Source organism: Ascaphus truei, chromosome 1, assembly GCF_040206685.1.
Source record: "Ascaphus truei isolate aAscTru1 chromosome 1, aAscTru1.hap1, whole genome shotgun sequence".
In the NCBI taxonomy this organism is placed as follows: domain Eukaryota; kingdom Metazoa; phylum Chordata; class Amphibia; order Anura; family Ascaphidae; genus Ascaphus; species Ascaphus truei.
Genome location: NC_134483.1, coordinates 407,440,537 through 407,458,636, shown reverse-complemented (window position 1 = coordinate 407,458,636; position 18,100 = coordinate 407,440,537).

Genomic DNA, 18,100 nt, shown 5'->3' with positions numbered 1-18,100 from the left:
TTCCAACTGGCGACCGGTATCACTGCTCAGCACGGACTATAAGATCGTAGCCAAAGCGCTTTCGCTGAGGCTCAAGTCCGTGCTGGCAGAGGTGATTCATCCCGACCAGTCCTATACTGTCCCGGGCCGGAGTATTCATGACAACATCTTTCTGGTCCGGGACCTGATGCATTACGCACAAAGGACTGGTCTATCACTCGCCTTCCTGTCCCTAGATCAAGAGAAGGCGTTTGACAGAGTGGATCACCGTTACCTTATGCAGACCCTGCAGGCGTTTGGCTTCGGCCCACAATTTGTGGGCTTTCTCCAGATGCTGTACGCCTCTGCAGAGTGTCTGGTGAAGATCAACTGGTCCCTGACGGCACCTTTTGTGTTTGGTCGGGGAGTACGTCAAGGGTGCCCCCTGTCTGGGCAACTGTACGCGCTGGCCATTGAGCCCTTCCTCTGCCTACTGAGGAGGAGGCTCACCGGGCTGGTGCTGCGGGAACCTGACATGCGGGTAGTCCTGTCGGCTTATGCCGATGACGTGCTCCTCGTGGCCCAGGACCTAGATGATCTAGAGCGGGCACAAGCGTGCCAAGAGGTCTATACCGCGGCCTCTTCTGCTCGGATCAACTGGTCCAAGTGCTCTGGCATTCTGGTGGGTCCCTTACAGGTGGACTCCTTGCCACCCGCGTTTCGGAATGTCTCGTGGGAGGGCGATACTCTCAAGTATCTGGGAGTCTACCTGTCTGCTGCGGAGGTCCCGGCCCCGGAAAACTTCAGTGATCTTGAAGAACGGGTCGTTGCTCGTCTGGGGTCATGGGTGTATCTGTCGAGAATGCTTTCCCTCAGGGGAAGAACCCTGGTGATTAATCAGCTGGTGGCCAGTCAGCTTTGGCACCGGCTGATAGCCATGGGTCCGACCCCCGAATTTATCAACAAGATCCAGAGGAAGTTGATGGATTTTCTTTGGATAGGGAAGCATTGGGTCTCTGCGGGAGTTGCGTGTCTCCCTTTGGAGGAGGGTGGACAGGGAGTGGTGTGTGTTCGCTCCCAGTTACACACTTTCCGCCTCCAATACCTGCAGAGATACCTATTCGCAGATCCGTCTCCGCAGTGGTGCCAGCTGGCAACCAGTTTCTTTCGCCAGCTGCGCAATATGAGGTATGATCGGCAACTGTTTATCATCAGGCCCGAGGGTTTAGGTAGAGACCTCTCGGTGCTGCCGGCATACTATCGGGACTTACTTAAGGCCTGGAAACTGGTCTCCGCGACCAGGAAGGGACAGGCGGTGGGGGTTGATTTCCTCGCCGAGCCCCTGCTGTATAATCCGGCAGTGGGGGCTCGGATGTTGGATTCACCCTCTATTTGCCGCCGGCTAATCCTGGCGCAGGTGACCAGAGTCGGGGATCTCCTGGACTATGGGCGGCGATACTGGGTAAGAGCAGAGGTGCTCGCGCCCCGTATGGGTCTGCGTACTGCCCGCGTCCCTCGTCGCTTGATCCAGGAGATTACGGATGCCATCCACCCCGACTCACGCACCTTCATTGAGGGGTTATTGCAGACCGGAGAGCCTTGTCAGCCTATCAACTTCAGCTCTCCGGATTTTTGCGTGGAACCGAAGCCACGGCAACCCCCTCGGGCTCTTCTTTCCCCCAACCTCAGCAAGTTGGGGGATATGTCCCCGGCGTGTTTCCGCGGCATGCCGAGGAAAGTCCTGTATTCTCTTGTGCTCCATATAGTGCATTACCTCGCCCTTGTCACCCGCCCAGACACCATCTGGAGGCGGGTATTCCCTGCGAACGAGGGCGAGAGACCCCGGTGGAGGGAACTCTATTCATCTTTGGTTCCCGGTCCCGCCGGGGATTTGGGTTGGAGGGTCCTCCACGGTGCACTGAGCACAGGAGAGTATTTGGCACACTTCACGGACTCCCCCGCCGCCTGTCCCTTCTGTGGCGAGCGGGAGTCCGTATATCACATTTATTCGAGTTGCGCTAGACTGCAGCCCCTCATGTCCTTCTTGAGGAGCCTTCTCCTGCAGTTCTGGCTGGGTTTTTCCCCTCAACTTTTTATTTTTGGGTGCCCAGTGTCCCGGAACGATAAGCCTAGGGATCTCCTGGTCAACCTGCTCCTGGCATTGGCTAAGGTAGCCATTTGTAAAACCAGGAAGCAGTGTTTGGAGGGGAGGGTCCCAACAAACATCGTGGCCATGTTCCGGGCGCTGGTGCACTCCCGTATTCGGGCAGACTCGTACGCCGAGTCCACTGGGACGGTTTCAGAGTTTGCCTCCCAGTGGGCGTTAGGCGGGGTGCTTTGCTCGGTACCCCCCATCAAGGGTTCTTCAGAATTAACCCTTCTGTTTTAAGTGCACTTTAGCAGTGTACTTGTTGGATTCATTTACTTTTTTGTTTGACTGGTTTTTTCTTTGTTCTACTTGGTAACAAGTAGAATTGTTGTTTAACTGAATTGGCCGGCAATCAGTTTCAAACCAGATCAAAATAGGTCCACTCAGGGGAACTTGCCTGCTTGCAGTTTGGCTGTGACATCTCTAATACAGAGTGCTTTTCCTGTTAATGTACAGGTTAATAAAAGCTTCAGTCAGACAGAACTTTGCAGCTAATATTGACAGATTTACTATAAATCATTCTTCCTGTTATTAAACAGGTTATTAAGAATTTATATTAGCGTTAGGGACCCCTGATATGTGGTCTGCCTTGGCGTTGGCTCAGGGGCTTACAACAATTTTGGCCAAAAATGTCAAACTAAAAGACCATTTACTTATTAGATATTTATCCATATATATTTAGGCACTGTACCGTGTATGAGTCTCACTAGATGTGCTAAAAACTGAGCTTTGTCTGTGTTTTATGTTATGTCTCTGGTTTTAATGCATATTGCCATGCTCAGTAGCACTCCTCTGATACTCATATGCTTATATATATGTTGTGGGTATTTTGGGGGTTTAATAGGAGCTTGTTAGGTGTCCAGTATGTTTTACAATTCTTGTCCAGCTAGTCATGGCTGATTGGAGGTTGGCAACCTCCTACTTAATTTAAGCTCACCCCCTCCCACATTTAAATGGTTATGGGCTCACTCCATAGCATCTTCCACTCAGGGGAACTTGCCTGCTTGCAGTTTGGCTGTGACATCTCTAATACAGAGTGCTTTTCCTGGTAATGTACAGGTTAATAAAAGCTTCAGTCAGACAGAACTTTGCAGCTAATATTGACAGATTTACTATAAATCATTCTTCCTGTTATTAAACAGGTTATTAAGAATTTATATTAGCGTTAGGGACCCCTGATATGTGGTCTGCCTTGGCGTTGGCTCAGGGGCTTACAACAATTTTGGCCAAAAATGTCAAACTAAAAGACCATTTACTTATTAGATATTTATCCATATATATTTAGGCACTGTACCGTGTATGAGTCTCACTAGATATGCTAAAAACTGAGCTTTGTCTGTGTTTTATGTTATGTCTCTGGTTTTAATGCATATTGCCATGCTCAGTAGCACTCCTCTGATACTCATATGCTTATATATATGTTGTGGGTATTTTGGGGGTTTAATAGGAGCTTGTTAGGTGTCCATTATGTTTTACAATTCTTGTCCAGCTAGTCATGGCTGATTGGAGGTTGGCAACCTCCTACTTAATTTAAGCTCACCCCCTCCCACATTTAAATGGTTATGGGCTCACTCCATAGCATCTTCCACTCAGGGGAACTTGCCTGCTTGCAGTTTGGCTGTGACATCTCTAATACAGAGTGCTTTTCCTGGTAATGTACAGGTTAATAAAAGCTTCAGTCAGACAGAACTTTGCAGCTAATATTGACAGATTTACTATAAATCATTCTTCCTGTTATTAAACAGGTTATTAAGAATTTATATTAGCGTTAGGGACCCCTGATATGTGGTCTGCCTTGGCGTTGGCTCAGGGGCTTACAACAATTTTGGCCAAAAATGTCAAACTAAAAGACCATTTACTTATTAGATATTTATCCATATATATTTAGGCACTGTACCGTGTATGAGTCTCACTAGATGTGCTAAAAACTGAGCTTTGTCTGTGTTTTATGTTATGTCTCTGGTTTTAATGCATATTGCCATGCTCAGTAGCACTCCTCTGATACTCATATGCTTATATATATGTTGTGGGTATTTTGGGGGTTTAATAGGAGCTTGTTAGGTGTCCAGTATGTTTTACAGTTATAATTTTGTCATACTCCACCAACACATATAGTGCCTCATTTACTAAAGATGGTGGATCTTAAGGCTCATTCCAATTAGTCTACTAAGTAAAGTTGAATAAAGTGTTCATTAACACTTACTCTTTCTTAAGTATTAATAAAATATTTTAAGTATATTTTTGGCCAAAATATGCTAATCTTGCCACTACGCAGGTTGAATCTTATACACTATATTTTATTTGTTCCCATTTCTTTTAGATTGCGTTTACTGTATTTTGTCTAATTCATCCTTGAGGAAGTCTCTCTGACAGGCAGTATAATATTTGGACCTTGCCTCTTACCAATAACCAGATTACTTGGAACTTGACTAAAGTAGGCCAAGAAAAAAAAGAATCACACATACACAATGATGGAAGATTCTTGAAACAAGTCCCAGGAATCTTCTGTTAACATTTAGATCTCTGTGACCACACACACAATGTGTAGAATATCAACATTTGAATAATAGAGTCACAGGTATAGGATTCACACAGTTGTGGGTATTTTGAATACAATTGAATGGGGTATGTTCTAACATGTCTGAAGAAGAAACCTGATACATCTGGAAAAGTCATGTATAAAGTACAGATTTTATGTTTACTATAAAATAATCTATTGTGAAGGCAAAAGAGAAAGTTAGAAAAGCCCCTTCCTAAAGTAAATATAATTTATCAGATAACACATTAACTATGGTAGTACTTTATAATACAAAAATGAAGTGTACTACAAAATAATTAAAAACAGGAAATAAATGCTTGTATGTACAGAGACGTAATTAAAAAACAGCATTAATTTGTATTTATCAGCAACAGCTGCAAATCAGTTTTCACTATTTATTGTTAATCTAAATAGCAGCGGATTCTGGAATCTGAGATACTGTATTCGAATTCTTGTCACGATGTCTGAGTAATTGTTATTTTATAGCAACCAATTTTTTACAGCATCTCTATATTTATTCATTTTTTAAGCAGGAAGATCACAACACACTTTATCACACATATTACAATTACTTGTGACAAATTAATTAATGCAAAGTGTCCAATCAAACTATTACTCTGGAACTTGTTCATTTGTTACTGTGAGGGAGTATACAAGAAGTAAAAAAAAAACTCTCTCACTTTAGCAGACCAAACGAGCCACACCCTAGCTGGCAAGTTTGCTAGCTGATTGGAAATGGGAGCTTTAAAAGGAAGACAGCAGATTTCTTCCAAGCTGTCATTTTGCTCTAAACCTGTGAGGAAACAGGTTGCAGAGAGCCTGGCTGAGGGGAGAGCCTGATTCCCTGTTGTGTACCTGGAAATAAGGACTATTGTTTTTTGTTGCAGACTGATGCCATTTCCTTTCATTGCTTTATTCTCTGTGCAACTACAACCTGCTTCCCTGGTAAGGGAAATAGAGCACTTTTCATTGCGAGAAAGTGGTGTGTAAGCTCTTTTCTGACCATACCCATGATATACTTGAAAACGAGAGGTAACTCTCAATGTATTACTTCCTGGTAAAATATTTTATAAATAAATAAATAAAATACCGACAAGGCCACTCCGTCAGAGTTAAATACTTGCATTGTACAGTAGATATTTTTGAAAAAAAGACAGGTATGTCTATCAAGTTAAACCTATGTTATATTTAGAGGACAGATACTTATGCTATATTTGTGTAACCCTCCTACCCCCACCCAATCTCAGATAGGGTCTCCTAGGAAGTCTAATGCTCAGGCTACATGTCTCTGTGTGGTGCGTACCTGCTGGCAACAGGGGTCCCTGAGTCTCCCGCGATGACATGGGGGAGAACAGGACAGGCTTCTGGGTTTGTACCTCCATCTTCTCTATTGGTGAAGCGCCTCCATCTCCTGCAGCCCCCAGCAGTATGGCGTGAAGTACCCACATGAGAATTACCTTTCCCTCCTCCTGATACACTTCACTCTCAGGCAGGAGTTTCCCTAAAAGTGTAAGCTCTTTATTGTCTCTTCTTATTCTCAGCAGACAGTTACACAGCAGGCTGTCTTCCTTTAGGATTTCCCTGACACCACTCCCGGCCTTGATCACCGAAAGTGGGTCCAGCTCTTCCCCTACCCCCTAAGCAGGGTAGGAGGTATGAGGTGCACACGCTCCCTCCCTGGAGAGAGGCCTCAAGCCTGGCAGGCTGGTTGGTGTCAATGGGGTAGGACAACGTACCAACGCATTTCATCCATAAAGGACTTTCTCAAGGTGTGGGGAGACATACAATGACCTGCTATTTAACAATGAAAATTTTGCGCCGAAAACCGCCCGCGATGACGTCATCATTAGGCATCCCGAAATCGGGTCGCGTCATCACTGTGCATCCCATCTATGAGTCGCACCGTAATGTGTGACTCACAACAGGCCGTATTATTGGCTGGCAATACATTGAATGGGAAAACTCTAATCAAACACATAAACACAAAATGAAAAAATATGAAAACTAAAAATGAACAAAAACGGTACATATTATAAAGAAAAACAGACCACATGGAATTAGACATAGTGATATAGATACATATACCACATAAAGTTGCATTATAACCCCTGAGGAGAGAAACAATAAACAATTCTATATCTTATCAAAAGGGGTAGATTTTGATATTAATATGCAATATGCAGGTATAATACTATCTAATTCCAAAGAGATGAAGAAAAACCCTCTATACTACACATCTAGGGTAGTTGTGAGATATCAGTATATTAAAAAAATCAAATGATAAAGAAAGAGAAAAAATCTATACTAAACTTTAAAAATTGTCAGGATTAACTACATAGTAAAAAACAAGTACAAGACTTACTGAAACTGCACAAGAGAATTTCCAACATAAAAATTATATTGAAACAAAAAAGAATAATAAAATAAAAAAAATGATAAAGAACTCAGAGGAAAAAGAAAGGAACCAAAACTATTGAATACTCTGAATCATAAACATAAATAATAATCAAAACTAAATATAAATTATTCATAGTAGTATGGAACAGATTCATAATCTATATTGTATGCACAGAAAACATGAAAGGTTTAGTGAGAACGAATGTCTTTAATGATAGAAAAAATAAAAATAAAAACATAAAATAAAAAAAGATTAATATCTGTGTATCAATTGACATGCCATATGGATATGTGTCAATCCAAAAAAGAAGAAACATCAGAAGAAAAAAATCATAAAAAATGGGTGAGGTCCCAATCAACATTCATCCCGTGAGGCACCCTGGTCCTCAAAGTGAAGATCCAGAATGCCTCACGTCGATCCAATTGAAGGGTCCTATTTCCACCCCTAGGGAGTGGTGCAATAATCTCAATACCTTGAAATGAAAAATTATTAGGACCCCATTTTGAACAATTGGAAAAATGTTCAGAGACGGGATGATTGAGATCTACATTTGAAATGAGTCTAAAGTGCTTCATCATTCTTATCTTTAAACATCTTGCAGTTCGGCCAACGTACTAACATCCACAACCACATGTAACAAGGTAAATCACAAATGATGAATTACAATTAATAAATGTAAATACTCTGTGTTTGGTCCTTGTTACAGTGAAAGTGAATGTATTAGATTGAATCATTTTATTACAAATTTTACATTTATTGCATTTAAATGATCCTTTGGGGAGTGTAAATCTCTCATGGGTAACTGTTCTAAATAAACTTGGCGAGAGAGAGTTAGCAACTGTCTTAGCTTTTTTTTAAATCACTCTAGGACCCATGAACACTATAGATTTAAGAACATGATCCAGAAATAGTATAATAGTACTAGTATAATAGTATAATAGTATCCAATGTTTTTTCAGAACTGTGTGGGATTACTTATGGATTATATCCCATGGGGGATTCATGTCTCTAAGGGACCCTTGGATGTGGCAGCTGTGTGGGCACCACTAGGTCTCCTTCCCCTGGGATGAACATCCCCATTTATTATACAGTGGTTCTGAAGTGTGGATTAATTTGAATGGACTTATACTACTGATGAGCTTAATTTGTGATGCACCAACTCACCACATATCTACATTTGTATTTACAGTATTTTAATCCAGAGGAAGGCAAACAAAAACTCCAGTGAACTATTATCCAATGTCGTCTCAGGGGAAGAAAATAAATTCCCTCCTGACTCAAATAAAGACAATTTAATTTCTCCCTGGATCAACATCCTTCCCATGTTTACTTATTTGAAATATCCCTGTATATACTGTAAATACTTATCCTATATTTGTATTTACAGTATTGTGATTCAGAGGAAGGCAAACAATAACCCCAGTGAACTGCAAATGGGCCATGATTCACTTGCATCCTGGGTGTCACTTGCAATGGGTGGGCCAGGGCTCATGTGGCCGTGATCGTGGCCATGCTTAGCGCTGGGGGAATTTCCCATATGGATCAACGCCAGCCGTGGGGGTCCCTGCTTCTGCATGTGACCCATGCTGCGTTATTCCTCCCGGGCCGCCACCAGTCTGGAAGAGCTTCACAGTGAGAGCACAGAGTCCTTTTCTCTGTCTCTCCCCGCACAGCTCTTACGTGCGATTGTGTTGTATTTATTATTATTTTTAGTACATAGGATTGAAGCACGGGGTGTCAAGAGCTGAACCAAATTAATTTTAGGTCCAGGGACCCCTTGCAAACTGAGGAACAGGCCTCCATATCGGTGTCTGAATTTCCTGCAAATTTAAATCTCCTGCATCACGGGCCACGTGACCGGAACATTTAAACTTGCAAGAGTTACTGGCACCCCATACTGAGGCCTTTATCTTGAGTAGCAGGGGGTCCCTGGGCATGAAAGTAATGCGGTTCTGCTCCTTAGACCCGCTGCTTCAATCCTATTTCCTGAAAATAAAATAAAAGCAGAGCTTCATTACTTAGTGTCTAAGTGCTAAGGTAATGAAGGGGTTAAACACCAGTATCAGTATGTTGGTGGAAGAGGGGATGGGTGAAGGGTGTAGTTGCCCCATGGTGGTTGGTTAGGTCTCCAGTGGGTAGCGGTAGGGATTAATCCCTTAATTACCTTAGTGGTTACTGCCACTAAGGTATTTAAGGGATTAACTCCTCCCGCTACTCCCCGGGAGGCCTAACCACCCACCCTGGGACAATTACCACCTACATCCACCCTCTCAACAGCACACACAAGAATGAGCAATAGCCCAAAATATGGCTTATAGCGTTTTTGCCCATTCAAATATATAGTACAGTAGAATAGTGGTAGTAACCGCTAAGGTAATTAAGAGGTTAACCCCTCCCACTACCCACCCAACTACATCCTTCATCCATTCCCTCTACCACCAATGGAATGTTGGTGCTGGTGAGGATAAAGGTGCTGGAGGACGGACTTCATTTTGCAGCGGTAAGTAAAATATTTATTAATGTAATTTGTATTTTATTGTACTGTATATTTGAATGGGCAAAAACGCTATAAGCCATATTTGCCTAATTGGGTTATATCTATTCCTGTGTGTGAAGTTGGGGGTAGAGGGACTGGGTGAAGGGGCTATTTGTCCCAGGGTGGGTGGTTAGGCCTCTGGGGTGGGGGTGGGGGGAGTTGGGAGGGGTTACCACTTTAATTACTTTAGCGGTAGTTGACCCCGTAGGCCTAATCAGCCAGCATGGGGCAACTACACCTGTCACTCACTCCCTCTATTACCAACAAATCGGGCACTGGCATTTAAGCCCTTCATTACCTTAGCGCTTAGCCACTAAGATAATGAAGATCTGCTTTTATTTTATTTACAGTTTTAGTACATAGGTTTGAAGCAGGGGGTCTCCGGAGCTGAACCACATTACTTTCCGCTCAGGGGATCCCCTGCTTCGTGAGGTACGAGCTCGAGTATCTCCTGCAAGTTTAAATGTCCCGGTCATGTAGGTCGTGACGCAGGAGATTTAAACTTGATGGGGAGATACCGGCACCCAATACGGAGGCCTGTGCCATGAGAAGCAAGGAGTTCCCGTACCTGAAATGAATGCTGTTCAGCTCCTGATGCCCCCTTCTTCAATCCTATGTACTAAAAATAAAAAAAAGCGGGATCGCCTGTCAGAGATATGCAGGGAGAGGGACTGTTTCTCCCTCTCTCTCTGTGCAGCTCTTCCAGACTGGTGTGGCCCGGTAGGATTAACACAGCGGTAGTCCCATTTAGAAGCAGGGACCCCTGCTGTGTTAATCCTTATGGGAAATTAGTCTACTGAGTTTTTAGACGTAGGTGGTAGAGGGGGTGGGTGAAGGATGTAGTTCGCTATCGGACTGTGGTCATACTCCCTTCAGCTGCAGTTTCCTTGCGCCAAAAGTCCACGTAAATGACACTCCATCTGTATTATCCAATGATGTCTCACGGGGAAAAACTAAACTCTTTCCTGACAATAATGGCAATCAGACTTTTCCCTGAATCAACATCCTTCCCATGTTTACTTATTTGGTATATCCCTGTATACCTTTCTTGTCTTAAGAGATGTCCAACCTTTTTTTGAAGATATCAATTGTATCTGTCATCACAGTATCCATGGGTAATGAATTCCATATTTTAACTGCCCTTACGGTAAAGAACCCTTTCCTTTGTTGCTGGTGAAATCTCCTTTCCTCCAACCTTAAGGGATGACCACATGTCAATTGTACTGCCCTTGGGATGAATAGTTTTTTTTTTAAAGCTCCTTGTATTGACCCCAAATATATTTGTATATAGTAATCATATCCCCTCTTAGACGCCTCTTTTCTAAAATAAACACATCTAATTTAGCTAGCTTCTCCTCATAAATCAGATTGTCCATCCTCTTTATTATTTTGATGTCTCTTCTCTGCACTTTTTCTAGTTCCATAATGTCTATTTTATGCAGAGGTGCTGTAACTGTACTCCATATTCAAGGTATGGTCTTACTAATGCTTTATACAATTACATAATTATGCTTACTTCCCTTCCATCAATATCCCATTTAATAGAAGATATGATCGTATTTGCCTTTCAGTTACTGCCTGACATTGGGCTCTATTGCTAAGCATGATGTCTATAAGCACTCCTAAATACTTATCCATCAAGGATTGACCTAAGTTTGCCACATTTCATTTGTACTGTAAGTTGCCTGTTTATTATATTTTCAAAATGTATAACCTTACATGTATCTGTATTAAACCTCATCTGCCATTTGCCTGCCCAAGTTTCCAGTCTATCCAAGTCTTTCTGGAGAGAATTTACACCCTTCTCTGAGTTTACTACCTTACACAATTAACTGTAGTGTCATCAACAAAGATGGAGAATTTGCTTTTTATGACAACTTCAAGGTCATTAATGCACAGGTTAAATAGCAGGGGTCTTGGTGCCGATTATTGAAGTACTCCACTTATAATTCTAGCCCATCCTGAAAAGGTTCCATTTATGACATCTCTATGTTGTCTACCCTTCAACCAGTACTCAATTCAGGTAGAAATATTTTATAATATTTTACCGAGACCAGTTTCCTTTATTTTGAACACTAACCTCATGTGGCACTGTATCAAAAGCCTTTGCAAAATCTAACTAGACCACATCAACTGCATTAGCCTGGTCTAAATTCCTGCTTACCTCCTCAAAGCAACTAATAAGGTTATTTTGGCATGAGCAATCCTTCATAAATCCATGTTCACTATTACTAATAATTTTGTTATCCTCTAGGTATTCCTGGATATTATCCCATACTAAAGATTCTAGAAGCTTCCCCACTATTCCCAATTCCCACTATAAGACACTACATGACCGGCGTTACATAATGCAATGTATGTTATTTTAAAGAGGCAATCCAAGCATGCGTGGTTTATTTTATTTTTTTCTTTTGACTATTATTTTCCTTTGGCTTCCCCAGGTTTACAGATCTGTAATCCCCTGTTTATGATCTAGCTCCCTTATTTAAATATAGCACCACATCTGACATCTGCTTTATTCCAATCTTGTGGTACTGAGCATGTAAAAAAGGAGTTCTTGAATACTAAATGTAATGATTTGACTATTACTGAATTTAGCTCCTTAAGAAGCCTTGGGTCCAGGACATCGAGATCAGGTGCTTTATTTACTTTAATTTTATCTATTAAAACCAGAGACGAACATGAAACACAGACAGAGCTCAATGCACATCCAGCGAAACTTTATACACGGTACAGTGCCTAAATATACATGTATTGATATCTATTAAATAAAATGGTCTTTTCGTTTAACATTTTGGCCAAATTGTTGTAAGCCCCTGAGCCACTGCACGGCAGACCACATCTCAAGGGTCCCTAACACTAATATAGATTCTTAATAACCTACTGTGACGACTCAGGAGATTCCTTCCTCTCCTTGTCCCTCTCTCCCATCTCCTGTTACCCTTTCTACTCCTCCCCACTCCTCTCCTTCACCTTCTACCTCTCTCCCCTTGCCGCAGCGCGTTCCCCGCAGGTCCCACATACCCACGCGCTCCCTTAGCCACTGCTTTGATCCTCCCCGCTCCCTCTCCCGCACGGTAGCTCCTTTACCTTCCCCTGTGGTGCCATCTGTCCCATTGCCTCCTCCTCGCGTGGTGCCCACGGCATGGCGTTCCGCGCGCCTGGTGATGCGTCTGGTGCGTGCAACCCCTGAGGCCACGAAGGACGCGCGTGCATGCTCCTCTCTGCCTTTGCTGGCCATCGTGCGGACACAGGCCTCGCGCGCGTTCCCCTCCTCTTGGCTCCGCCTCCCTCCTGCGGTCTTCCCCTGCTCCGTGGGGGCCGCGCCTGTGTTGCAGCCTGTGCGCACGCATCCCCAGCTTACGGGGGGCGCGCGCACAGACTCATCCTATCAGGTTCCCGCTGTCTCCGCCTCCCAAGCTGTACAGGCCATTCCACTGACTGCCCCTTCTGTCTCCTCCTCTTCTCCCCCTGACCTATCTCTAGCTTCTCCCACTTCTCTCTCTACTCCTCCCCTCTCTACCATTGATGCACCTCCCTTTATAATCCCTGTCTGTCCACCTCTTCCTCGCTCTGCATAGTTCCTGTTTCCCTGTGTGTACCTGACCTATGCTGTGCTCCCTCTGTGCTCCTGTGATTACCTGCTCCTGTGTTACTTTGGATTTCCCTGGCTTTGACCCCTGTTTACCCTGGACTACTCAGCGCTCTGGTATCCCTTTGAACCCTGCTACACATTACGACTCCGCTGACCTCTGGCTTCCTAGGACCTGGCTTGCCCTCTGATGACTCTACCCTCTGGATCCCTTAACATTGGCAAACGGACATGACTATTCTCACGGACATTCCCCAAGCATTGCAAGTATACACTAACAACTCTTCCAACAGGCCTAGCAACGCTATACCACACTCTGGGCTTGCTCCCACTGCAGTGGGTGTGTGGTATCATACCGTTCCCACCTCAGTACTGGGGTCTAGCTTGGTCTGCGGGCATACAGGCATGACATTATGTAGAGCCCAACAAACGCAGACCCCCCTGAGGTGGGTACAGTGGTGGAGATAATTATTCCTCTGGAAACTTTACAACTCGTTAGTACTCAACTGTCCACTGCCTCCCAGCAATGAACTAATGTGGCCCTTAGAGAAAGCCCTCTGCCTTCTATTCCACCTGTGGCTACTCTTTACGCCAACCCTGGCCCATGGATTCCCTCGCCAAATCGCTATGATGGGAACCCCCTCAACTGCCGCGGGTTCTTAAACCAATGTGAGGTGCAGTTTGAGATGTCCCCCTCCCTGTTTTCTACTGGCCGTGATAAGATTGCTTATATCAACGCCCTACTCACCGGAGACGCCCTTGCCTGGGCCTCTCCCTTATGGGAGCATGGAAGTGAAATAACCCAAGATTATACTTTATTCAGACATGAATTTCAACTTGTGTTTGATACACCTGCACGGCACAAGACAGCTGCCTTCTCCCTCTTCCATGTTTCTCAGGGTCAAGATTCAGCTGCCAAATACACCATTGTGTTCCGTATGCTGGCCGCCGAGGTCCAATGGAATGATGAGGCGCTCGCAGCTGCGTACTGGCACGGACTCTCAGATACGTTGAAAGACGATCTGGCTACTCACGCCCAGCCTACGACCCTGGAGGAACTCATCACCCTGAGCGTACGCATGGATCAGCGCACGCAGGAGCGACGACACGAGAGACACTGTTCCTGTTCTTCTCTCTCTGTTGTTTCTCACAGGCCAGTCGCTACTCCTCTCCTGGCCCTGGAGGCCTCGGAAGTTACGCAGGTCAGCAGTCAACAACTCCTTGCAACTGAGAGAGCGCGGTGGCGCCAGAACAAGTTGTGTTTCTACTGCGCTTCCTCAGAAAATCGTCTCCAGAATTGTCCCTTGAAGCCGGGAAACGGGCACACCCAGTAAAGGTAGAGGGGCTTCTACTGGGTACTGTCTCTCCTAACCCCTCTCCTTCCAAAGCTCTCCCAAAGAAGCTGATGCTACCAGCCACGCTGGAGGGTCCCAACCTTGTCGTAAAGGTCGAAGCGTTCATAGATTCTGGATCGGGCGGTAATTTCCTGGACCAGCAGTTTGCAGTGGAGAATCAAATCCCCATGGTCAGAAGGAAGAGCCCAGTTGTCCTTGAGGCCATCGACGGACTACCACTCCAGCCGGCTTTCATCATCTGGGAGTCTATTCCTCTTACCTTGACCCTGGCTGATGGTCACAAGGAGGTAATTGTCTTTGACGTTTTCCAGTCTCCTTCCGTACAAATTATATTAGGATTGCCTTGGCTTCAACTCCACAATCCGCGCATTGATTGGTCCGGTACCTTGCCTATCCAGTGGCCCTCGTCCGCAGATACTACGCCAGCGGATCCTCCCGTGGTTGTGCTTGCTGGTCTGGACTCCGTACCTGCCGATCGTTCGTCCTTGCCTGCCATGTACCATGAGTACCTGGACGTGTTCAACAAGGTACAAGCAGAGCTCCTCCCTCCTCATCCTCCTGTACTATATTTGGGGGTTGTCTTTGGGGGTTTATTCATCCAATTATTATGATTAACTGCCTTTTGAAATGACACTGCTGTTAACTATGTCAGCCACACACCTCCAGAGTTTTTAATCCCTCCCTAGCCAAGTGTCAATCGGCTGAGTCACCCTAGCTAGCCTACAGTACCATCCCCCTCTCTCCACTGGGTCGTTGATCTGCTGCATACTGTATTGGCATTGTGTTCTTAATCCGCCCATAGCTGAGCTACAAACACAGCACGCCTGCGTCTAATCACACCATCCCCCTCCCCCAACCCTTAGAGGCCTGTTGTTTGAACGGTACTGTAATGCTTTGAAAAGTCCCCTCTCGAATTTGAAATGTAAATCTGATGTGCAAAGCACTGTGAGAATTGAGAGTACACTGAGACAGTATTTCATCAGGGTGTGAAAATATTTGTCAGTCACTACTGTATGGTTTACAGTCACATGTTTTTTAATACAATACAGTACATTCTTTAATATCTTTAAAATAAAAATATATAAATCCTGTATACAGTATACTGTAAGTACATACTGAATAATGTAAAATAACCCGTTCTGTGGGTCTGAGCCAAGTCAAGGGCCGCGGTCAAGTTCACGGGCAATTGGCGTGGGATCTTCTGTTCTAGGGCACCTAGAAATAAAATTCTTTTTGCCCATAGATGTTAGGCACTGTATAACACTGTACAGTATACTGTGGAAGACAAATAATGAAACGATACTGAATATGTAGAATAAATGCATAGTTTTATTTAATCATGGTTTATTACACAGTATACTGTACGGCCGGAAACCATCAGCATACAGTACAATATTATCCATCGAAATCCCCCCATTAGCCGTTTTCTTTTCTGAGGAAAAAAAAAAGAAAAGTTTTAATGTACAGTAATGGTCAGCCCCCTAAAGAAGTACCCAGCCAGCCCCACCAAAATAATACGGCAACAAGACAGTACTCACCATAGAATTAAAATTCATTTTCCCCCAGATGTTAGGAACCCCCTCACTTCACCCCAACATGGTCCGAGCATGTACAGTACTGTACTTTAAAATAAATTAAATATGCAATTTTACTATTACTGCGCGCGCACGCACAGACTGTGTACTGCAGGTTGAACTGCGAAGGTATTAGACTTCAGAGACAACAGCTCGCAAACACCCCCATGCGTTTTTACACGGCATTGCAGTATTGCAGCCAGCGGGAATAAAATGCTTAAATCACAGCCGCGAAAATAACGCTATATACCCCGGGAGACAACGACACAAAACCGCACATCACCGGGATCTTCTGAAATTTGCGGAGCTAGCCAAGTAAGAATAAAGTTGGTCACCAGTGTATATTCAAGAAAACCTGGAGAGAGGTTTCATCCGCAACTCCACCTCTTCTGCCGGTGCTGGTTTTTTTTGTGAAGAAGAAGGATGGATCTTTTGGTCTGGTACCTTGCCCATCCAGTGGCCCTCGTCCGCAGATACTATGCCAGCGGATCCTCCCATGGTTGTGCTTGCTGGTCTGGACTCCGTACCTGCTGATCGTTTGTCCCTGCCTGCCGTGTTCCATGCGTACCTGGACGTGTTCAACAAGGTACAAGCAGAGGTCCTCCCTCCTCATCGCCCGTACGATTGCCCGGTCAACCTCATTCTGGGGACTGTTCTGCCGAAGTCTAAGTTTTATCCACTCTCCGTCCCGGAGACCGAGGCCATGACTACTTATATTCAAGAAAACCTGGAAAAAGGTTTCATCCGCAACTCCACCTCTCCTGCTGGTGCTGGGTTTTTTTTTGTGAAGAAGAAGGATGGATCTCTAAGGCCTTGCATAGACTTCCGCGGACTCAATAAGATCACGGTGAAAAACAGGTATCCGCTTCCGCTCATTTCTGAACTGTTCGATCGTCTCCAAGGGGCCTCTATTTTTTCAAAACTTGACTTAAGGGGTGCCTATAATCTCATTCGCATAAGGGAGGGAGACGAGTGGAAAACAGCATTTAACACACGTTCTGGACACTATGAATACCGTGTTATGCCCTTTGGGCTGTGTAACGCCCCAGCCGTGTTTCAGGAATTTATGAACGACATCTTCCGTGACGTTTTGGGAACTTTTGTCATTGTCTATCTAGACGACACCCTTATTTTTTCTAAAAATCTGGAGGAACACATTCAACATACCAAACTTGTGCTCTCCAGGCTACATTCTAACCGTTTTTATGCCAAGATGGAGAAGTGTTTGTTTCACCAGGCTTCCAAGGCCTTCCTAGGCTACAGTATATCATCTCCAGCCAAGGTTTCTCCATGGACCCAGAGAAGCTGAAGGCTGTCCTCGATTGGCCACTCCCTAATTCGCTCAAGGCTGTGCAACGTTTTCTTGGCTTTGCCAATTATTGATCAAAAGAATTGATCAGAAAGAAACCCTTTATATATAGCACTCAAATGTCACACATTATAATGATGGACACAGTGGTCCCGCAGTGATATACTGCAAGTCTGTAGGTATATCCAGAATCACCTAGGATATCAAAAATAATACAATTTTATTAATTCTACATAGAGAGATAAAAACACAGGTACATTATTAAAAATCCCCATACTCATGTGGCTGATATGTGCAGGTCAAATAGGGTAAGTATAATTGACTATTCCATACACAGACATATCATGACTTCCAAATGTCGCAGCTAGTTAGGATTTTACTTGTAATCAGTGAAATATAGCAGACTTGATAGGATATTGCTACTTCCCTTCAGGTAGCTGTAGTTAAACTTAGATATGTATACAGGAGCTAGGTCGTGTAGTATAGTAATTATATCCTATGCAGAATCACTACATGGACAAGTCAGAGGTGGGCAGCTGATAATCTTAGTCTCTGCATGTCGTTAGTACATTCGCCGCTTATACCAAAGATTTCCCATACAGAGGCTAAACAATGCAGTGAGTCACAATGTATATCATGTGGTATATATATGCACCAAAATAGTCACTACCAGCTCAGTAGTAAAACCTA